Source organism: Canis aureus, chromosome 19 (genome assembly GCF_053574225.1).
Source record: "Canis aureus isolate CA01 chromosome 19, VMU_Caureus_v.1.0, whole genome shotgun sequence".
Classification (NCBI taxonomy): Eukaryota; Metazoa; Chordata; class Mammalia; order Carnivora; family Canidae; genus Canis; species Canis aureus.
The window spans coordinates 47,029,178-47,038,365 of NC_135629.1; the positions used below are offsets into that span (position 1 = coordinate 47,029,178).

The following is a 9,188-nucleotide window of genomic DNA, read 5'->3' on the forward strand; positions in this document are numbered from 1 at the left end:
TTGAAATGTCTGACCAACCGTGATTCAGACTTGGCTGTTTGGTAGACATTTTCTCAAAAATGAACAAAATGAGCCTGTCACTCCAAGGAAAACAACTCGGTTCTGTTGCCAATGATAAAATTCAAGCTTTCAAGGGAAAAAAAAAAAGAATTTTGGAAAACTTGCATCTGTTGCTGTGAGCTTGACTACTTTCTGATATTCAAAGAAAGGCTTTTCTGATAATATGGGCAATGATTTTAATGGCTGGGACTCTCTGATATTGAAAAATGAAGTGTGACAACCTCTGTATCACCAGTGAACTAATGTTTTCCAAATGACCAATGCATGATGTTATAATCAACATAGGAGATCCATTCAGAGTGCAAGACAGATGGCTAGCAGCTTTTAATGTAACCAAGTGTCGGGGGTTCATGGTGGCTGCCAAAAAGATATATTCAGGTCCTAACCCCTAGAAACTGCAAGTGTGATCTCTTTTTAAAAAGATTTTTTAAAAATTTATTCATTTGAGAGAGAAAGAGAGAGACAGAGAGAACACAAGCAGGGGGAGAAACAGAGGAAGAGGGAGAAGCAGACTCCCCACTGAGCTTGGAGCTCGATGTGGGGCTCAATCCTACGACTCGGAGATCGGGACCTGAGAAGAAGGCAGACACCCAATCACCTGAGCCACCCAGGTACCCCATGCAAGTGTGATCTTATCTGAAAAAGAGTCTTTGCATATATGATTAAGTTAAGGATCTCAAGATGAGATTGTTCTGGATTACCTAGCTGGGCCCTAAACCCAATGACAAGTGTCCATATAAGAGTCAGAAAAGAAGGCATGAACAGAGAGGAGCAGAAAGCTATGGGACAGGATAGTGAAGGCAAAGATTGGAGTGATAGAACCACCAGAAGGTGGAAGAAGTGAAGAAGGATCCTTCTAGAGAGGTTGGCATGTGCAAATGCCCCAGGGGTGAGAGCACATGCTGTATTCTAGGAATTGCAAATAGTTCTGTGAGATTCAATATTAAATATAGCGAATTTAGATATAAATTACAAGAAATAACAAGATGGATACCCATGTACCCACCACCTAGTAAACTTTTTCTATAAAGGGCCAAATAATAAATATTTTCAGCTTTGCAATTCAGACAGATTTTGGCTCTGCTATTCAGCTCTGTCATTGTAACTCGAAAGCAGCCATAGATGATATCAAACAAATGGGCACAAATGTGTGCCAGTAAGACTTTATTTCTGGACACTGAAATTTGCATTTCATGTAATTTTCACATGCCGTGAAATAGTCTTTTTTTTCCCCTCCAGCTATTAAAAAAATGTGAATCCATTCTTAGCTCGAGGGTCATACAAAATCAGGCCACCTTGATCTAGCTGAAGAAATAGAGTATTTCCAATATTTGAAAGCTCCCTGCACCCTTCCTTGTTGTTTGTCTCCCTCTCCTGACAAAGGGCAGCCTTGACCTTGTATCTTGTGTTCACAATCTCTTAGCTTATATGATAGTTTTACCATATAAATATGTATCCTGAAATAATGTAACATTAGGTTTGTATGTTTTCGGCTTTCATACAAAGGGGAACAATGCTGTAGGTATTCTGATACACTTGCTTTTTACACTCAACATGTTTTTGAGATTTGTCCATGCTCTGGACAAATGAGATTTGCTCATTTTTACTGCTGCATGGTATTCTGTTATATGTAAAGCAATTTGTTCATCTCCTGTTGATGGACATTTGCATTTGTTTCTAATGTTTTTTCATTAGAATTTTCTGGAACATTCTGGAGGAATTTGGGCCAAAGTTGGAGGTGGTCAGACTGATGGGTTAGAAAAGGAACTGCCTCACCCCCCAGCTATTTGTCAGGCAGGCCTCAGTTATAATAAGAAGCAATTGATTGTGGATCAGATGGGTGCACACATGGAGAAACAGGTCTTGGAGGTCCATTCTCCATCTGTAGTTAGGTTTTCCAGTGACTGCTTCTCTGAGAGACACTGAACCAGAACTGTGCAGGTGAGCCACTCTGGGATTCCTGATGTTCAGAAACCATGTGAGATAAGAAATGTTTGTGGTTTTAAGTGGCTACAATTTGGAATGTTTCATTACGCAGCAACAGCTAACTAATACAGAACTCAAACCTTTCAGCTCCTTGTCTAGACCATTTAGGATGCCCTGCTTTTCCCAATCTGAGTCTGTCTACCTTATTCCCACAAAGAGTCTTTAATAACTTTTGGGGAATATAAATAATAGTGAAAGGGAATATAAGGGAAGGGAGAAGAAATGTGTGGGAAATATCAGAAAGGGAGACAGAACGTAAAGTCTGCTAACTCTGGGAAACGAACCAGGGGTGGTAGAAGGGGAGGGCGGGGGGGTGGGAGTGAATGGGTGACGGGCACTGGGGGTTATTCTGTATGTTAGTAAATTGAACACCAATAAATAAATACAAAAAAAAAGAGTCTTTAATAACTATTTCAGCAGCAGAGGACACCCTAGAGGACTCTAGTGCAACCCACAGAAGGGATGATAAAGGTGAGGTTCTAGACCACAAATCCCAGTGAGGGATTGGCCAGCTAGGAGGGAGTCTACCATAGATGGTAGGGTAGGGGGATAGGGGTGGACATGGGGGGCAGCTGCAGATGTATGTCTTCTTAACCAGTCTAGCCAGAGATTCTTTGGGTGTTTTCCTAACATTCTCACATCCCAGCCTATATCCATGCTCTGGTCTCTGTCTGAACATTTTTCCCAACATCTTTTAATCTTCCCTGTGTATTTTAAGACCCCAGGCAAACCACTCTCCTCCAGGAAGTCCTCATCAACCCTCTACAACCCCTCTGAATCCCCCATGGCATTTCCTTCTGTCTCTCAGGGAACTCCTTGAGAGCAAGGCTCGCGCCTTTGCATCTCTGTGACCCTGGGGTATGGCACAGGGACAGGCATACTGAGCATTGGCAAGTGTTTGTTGAATGAATTCATGCCTACTCTGATGTTATAGACTCCATTTTTGTGCCCCACCCCCCAAAATACATAAGTTGAAATCCTAACTCCCTACGTGATGGTATTTGGAGGCAGGGCCTTTAGGAGGTGATTAAGGTTAGATTAGACCATGAGAGTAGAGCCCTCGTGTTGGGATTGATGCCCTTATATAAAGAGAGGAAGACACAGGCTCTCTTTCTCTCCGCTCCCCACCATGTGAGGATCCAAGGAAAAAGTGGGTGTCCACAAATGAGGAAGAGAGCCCTCACCTGACACCAGATCTCTCAGCACCTTGAACTTCCCTGCTTCCAGAACTATGAGCAACATCTGTCATTTAGGCCCTCTGGTCTTTGGTAATTTGTTATAGTGGCATGAACTAAGACACTCGTTTATGGTCTGCTTTTACTGAGAAAATGTTGACACTTGGGGGATGGTAAGATGTCTATTTATGGTGTGGCACAGAGTTCGATACAGCTGTTGGCTTTACCTAGTTAACTGTATTGTTCATTTCTTCTATGAATTACCAGATTTTTAGAGTTAGAGTTTTAAAAATCATCTAGTCCAGGGGTTGGCAAACTTTTTCTGCAAAGAATCAGAATAGTCAGTATTTTCAGCTGTGGGGGCCAGGCGGTCTCTGTTGTAATGACTCAACTCTGCTGTTGTAGCTCAAGAGAGGCCATTGGCAGTATATAAACAAATGAGGGTGTCTGTGTGCCAATAAAACTGTATTTGTAAGCACAGGCAGTGGGCCAGGTTTGGCCTGTAGGCCATAGTTTACCTACCTTTGACCTAATCCAACATTTTCATTTAACTAGGGAGGGGTTTGCCCAGGGTCACGTGGGAAGTTGGGAGCAAAACCAGAACTTACTCTCAGGCCTGCCAACACCCTATCTTTACGCCTTCACTTTGATCTCTTGATTGGCTTCTATGAGCTCAGTTCAACTCATTTCCTGCGCTAATTGAACTGAGACTTTTCCCAGATGCCTCTGGGCAAGTACCAACCAGAAAGGGCAATGTAAATACACTTCTAACCACCTGTGTCTGTGGTAGCTGGATGGTTGCCTTACCTTCCCAGAGGCAGAGACTCTGCTACGATCTTCCCACACATGTATCTCATGCTTCCCTAAAGAGACTCAAAGAGGTGAAGTGTAAGTGGAAAAGCATAGGTTTTGAAATGAGTTAGAACTGGGTCCTAATTCTGCTTCACTGTGAGCTCTGCGTGACTGCTGGCAGGCTACTTTGCCACTGGGCCTAAAAGTTGTCCTATAACATGGGAGGAACAACCCACGTCAAAGCCAAACCACTTGTAAAATACCTGATTTTGTGCTTGGCATGTTGTGAGCACTTAATAGGAATTCCTAGGTATGGTCATGGCCGGGATTTGCTTACAACAGAGTGGGCGGCTTCTAGGGTGGTCCCTGTGGATCCCTAACTCCTGGTACTCACACTTTTGTATAAGCCCTACCCTTGAGAGTATAGGACTTGGGATTGGCTTTTAATGAACAGAATATGAAAAAAGGGATAGTATGTGGCTCCTTGGACAATTAAATACACAGTCACCCCATATGATCCAGAAATTTCCACTTCCTGGTATAGATCTCAGTATATATCCAAAATAATACACAAGGAAACTCTAGATGATAGAAGTGTTCCTTATCTTGATGATGGTGGTGATTACATGGGTGTCTACATTTGTCAAAATTGGATAAATGGCATGGGGGGTGGAGGGAGGGTGAGGATGATGGAATGCCACTTTCAAGATTAGGTTGTAGAAATCTATGACCTAGAAATTCTACTCTGAACTGTATAACCCAAAGAACTGAAAACAGGCATTCAAACAAATGTTTATAGCAGCAGTGTCTCAATGGCCAAAAAGTGGAAATAACCCAAATCTCCAACAATGAATAAAAGGATAAACAACATACCGTATATGCATGTAATGGAATATTATTCAGCCATAAGAAGGAATGGGGGATCCCTGGGTGGCACAGCGGTTTAGCGCCTGCCTTTGGCCCAGGGCGCGATCCTGGAGACCCGGGATCGAATCCCGCGTCGGGCTCCCTGCATGGAGCCTGCTTCTCCCTCTGCCTGTGTCTCTGCCTCTCTCTCTCTCTCTCTCTGTGACTATCATGAATAAATAAATAAAATCTTTAAAAAAAAAAAAAAAAAAAAAAAAAAAGAAGGAATGGAGTTCCAACATATGCGACAATGTGGAGGAAGCTCAACGACACTATGCTGAGTCAAAGAAGCCAGACACCAAGGTCTATGGTGTGTGATACCATGCATATGAAATATTTACAACACGCAAAATCCGGAGACACAGAAAGCAGATTGTGGTTGCCAGGGACTGGGGCTGGGAGATGGGAAGTGACGGCTATGGGTACAGGATTAGTTTTGGGGTGATGGAAATATCCTGGAGCCAAGTAGAAGTGATGGTTATACAACATTGTGAATGCACTAAATGCCACTGAATTGTTCACTTCAAAATGATTAGTTTTATGTGACATAAATTTCACTGTACTTAAAAAAGAAAACCCCTCTATGACTTCTGTTTTGCTAACAGGGAAGAAACTTCTTGTTGGCTACGATAAAGGAAGTTGTCAGGTTGGAAAGGCCCCTGTGGTGGGGAATTAAGGGCAACTTCCTGCTGAAAGCTGGTGAAAAACTGAGGCTCTCAATGCAACATGCCATAAGAAACAAAATTCTGCCAACAATCATGTGAGCAGGATCCTTCTCAGGATGAGACCTCTTCACTCTTAGTTAATCCTTACAATGACCCAACATAGAGACGATGCTTGAATTTTAAGATGTAAAGTCACCTGCTCCGGGTCACACTTTTAGTGGGCTTACATGAGCCCGAGACCCTGCTCATACCCCCAGCTCTGTGGCCTCCTGCGGCTAAGATCTGTAAGAGGTACAAACAGCCAAGGTACAGTTTGCTTGGTAAATATTATTTTGATTCCTCTTCCCTTTCTTTGGTAGGGAGGGCAGAAAGGCATCACTTAATAGTTAAAAGAAGACTTCACAGATTTCTCTCTACGGGGGAAGACTACAATATACCCTGCATTGTTGAGCTGGAATTGGAGGTTTCTAGGCAAACTCATGGCTGATGATGGGCATAGATGACTGAATACAGATATGTGTGTATCATATTCGTACATATATTTCAAAGCTCTGAGCTATGGGATCCAGAGGCTCTGCTTCCTCATCTTTCCTGCTTCAATAACCTTCCTCTCAATAGAAGGCAGAGTCTTCAAGAGATATTTGCACACTTGTGGTTACAGCAGCATTTTTCATATTAGCCAAAAGGTAGAAACAACCCAAGTGTCTATTTATGCGTGGATAAGCAAAAATGTGGCATAGCTATACTGGAATAATATTTATCCTTAAAAAGGAAGGAAATCCTGACCCAGGCTACGGCATGGATGAACCTGGGAGACATTATGCTAAACAGAGACATAGTCAGAGGGAGAATCAGGCTCCCTGTGGGGAAACCGACGCGGGGCTCAATGCCAAGACCCTGGGATCACAACCTGAGCCGAAGGCAGACGCTCAACCATTGAGCCACCCAGGTGTCCCAATGCAACTGTATTTAATGCCACTGAACCATGCATAGAAACATGGTTAAGATGGAAAATTTTATGTTGTGCATTTTACCATAATAATAGTAATAATGATAATGATGATGATGATGATAAAAGAACATTTCTTTCAACCCAAGACAGAGGAAGCTACTGAGCATGACTCCTGCAGCTATAATTAGGCTGGACTTGAGAGCCTGGTCTTCAGAGTTCTTACACCTACAGGGGCTGGCAGGGTCAGCCTGTCCCGCCAATCATCCTCCAGCCAGACAGTGGCCTACCCACCTCCTTCCCAAAATAGGCTGGGAGGCTATTTTGGTACAATCTGTTCTCTCATAAAATGAGATCCCAGAACATCCATCCCTGCTTCCAGGAGGAGAGCGGCTTATCACCCACACCCACCAGGTGCTAGATGCGCCTCAACAGAAGTGCTCCGGGGAATTACAGATCTGGTCTTGGGAATTGGGCTCCAGGCACTCCCTCTAGTCATCCTGAGAGGAAATTGAGCCTCAGAGAAGGGGAGTTACTCCCCCAACACCAGGCACCTTGCAGACAAAAAGCCAGGATGCGAACAGGTCTGAGAAGCTTTGCAACCTATTCTGTTTTTCCTCTCTCTCTCTCTCTCTCTCTCTCTCTCTCTTTTTTTTTTTTTTTAAGATTTCATCCATTTATTCATGAGAGACACACACACAGAGGCAGCCTGCAGGGAGCCTGATATGGGACTCGATCCTAGGACCCTGGGATCATGACCTGAGCCAAAGGCAGACGCTCAACCACGGAGCCACCCAGGTGCCCTGTTCCTCTCTTTTTTAGATGAAGGTGGAATTCTCAGCCTACATATCTGGAGGCTTTGGCAAAGACACACAGTTGTGGATTCCCCACCATAATCAAAATATAGCACCGTTCTATCCCCCCACCCTGTTCTGCTGGCCCCTTTGAGGCAGTCTCTCCCCCCACTCCTCAGGCCTGGCAACCATGGATCTGTTTCCTGTCCCTATAATTTTGCTCTTCCTAAAATATCCTCTAATGAGAGCACACAGCTCTCATAGACTCAGCTATAGTCTGAGTCTGGATGCATTTGCTGGGCAAATGCCTCTGAGACACATCCGTGTTGCTGTATCTGCAGCTCGTTCCTTTTCATCACTGAGTACTATTTCTTAGTGTGATGAGACCATGGGATGAGGTTCATCCACTCACCAACTGCTGTACATTTAGGATGCCTCCATTTTTTTGGTGATTTCCCCAAACAGCTGCTTTGAACATTTCTTGCATGAACACCAGTCTCTGTTTCATTCAGAAATGGGATTGCTGGGTTATATGGAAAACAATGTTTCATTTTGAGAGAGACCATCCAGTTGTTTTCTACCAGCACTCTGTGAGCATCCCAGTTGCTCTGAGTCCTTACCAGCACCAGCATTGTTACCTATTCTTATTTTATTTTATTTTATTTTATTTTATTTTTTAATTTATTTTACTTAAGATTTTATTTATTTATTCATGAGAGACACACAGAGAGAGGCAGAGACACAGGCAGAGGGAGAAGCAGGCTCCCTGCAGGGAGCCTGATGTGGGACTCGATCCAGGGACTCCAGGATCACGCCCTGGCCCTGGGCCGAAGGCAGGCGCTAAACCTCTGAGCCACCCAGGTGTCCCTCTATTCTTATTTTAAACATTCTAGGCAGTATCATATTAACTTGCTATGGTGGCTCTAATGACAGACTGAGCAGCTTTTTAGTAGAAATTGATTTTCTTGGGGACGCCTGGGTGGCTCAGTGGTTGAGCATCTGCCTTTGGCTCAGCGTGTGACCCAGTGATCCAGGGATCAAGTCCTGCATCAGGCTCCCTGCAGGGAGCCTGCTTCTCCCTCTGCCTGTGTCTCTGCCTCTCTCTCTGTGTCTCTTATGAATAAGTAAATAAAATCTTTTTTAAAAAAAAGAAATTTCTTTTCCTTTCTTTTTCTTTCTTTCTTTCTTTTTTTTTTTTTTTTTTTAGAAATTTATTTTCTTACAGTTCTGGCAGCTAGGAGTCCAAGATGAAGGCACTGACGGCACAAGTGTTTTCTTCTGAGGCCTCTTCATCGCTTGTAGATGGCCATCTTCTCCCTGGGCCCTCAGATCAGCTTTGCTCTGCTCAAGTCTGTGTCCTAATCTCCTCTTCTTATGTGGACCCCAGTCAGACTGCAGTAGGGCCCACCCAAAGAGCTCATTTTCACTTAATCACCTCTTTAAAGACCCCTTCCAAATATGGTTACCTTCTGAAGTATTGGAGATTGGGAGTTCAACTTGTGAATTTTGAGGGGACACAAGTCAGCCCCTAACAGATATGCCTGGCATTTTGTTATAGTTTTCACATGTATTTATTTCATGGGATTACATGCCATCCATGTATTCTCTTTGATGAACTGTCTGTTCAAATCTTTTTTAAAAAAATAGATTTTAGGGATCCCTGGGTGGCGCAGCGGTTTGGCGCCTGCCTTTGGCCCAGGGCGCGATCCTGGAGACCCAGGATCGAATCCCACATCAGGCTCCCGGTGCATGGAATCTGCTTCTCCCTCTGCCTATGTCTCTGCCTCTCTCTCTCTCTCTCTCTCTCTCTGTGACTACCATAAATAAATAAAAATTAAAAAAAAATAGATTTTATTTATTT

General features: G+C 43.6%; 1 long non-coding RNA gene across 7 annotated transcripts in view; it reads right to left on the bottom strand.

The window, feature by feature from the left end:
- Window positions 1–5,014: 5,014 nt before the first annotated feature.
- LOC144290377 (uncharacterized) overlaps window positions 5,015–9,188 on the bottom strand; it is a 131,938-nt gene continuing 127,764 nt past the window's right edge. For 4 of the 7 annotated variants that reach the window (XR_013358070.1, XR_013358068.1, XR_013358065.1 and 1 more), the window contains one exon: window positions 5,016–5,085. This is a non-coding gene — a long non-coding RNA (uncharacterized LOC144290377). Of the gene's footprint in view, window positions 5,086–9,188 lie in introns of all 7 variants that reach the window. The other 3 variants (XR_013358069.1, XR_013358066.1, XR_013358072.1) reach the window with 2 other exon arrangements.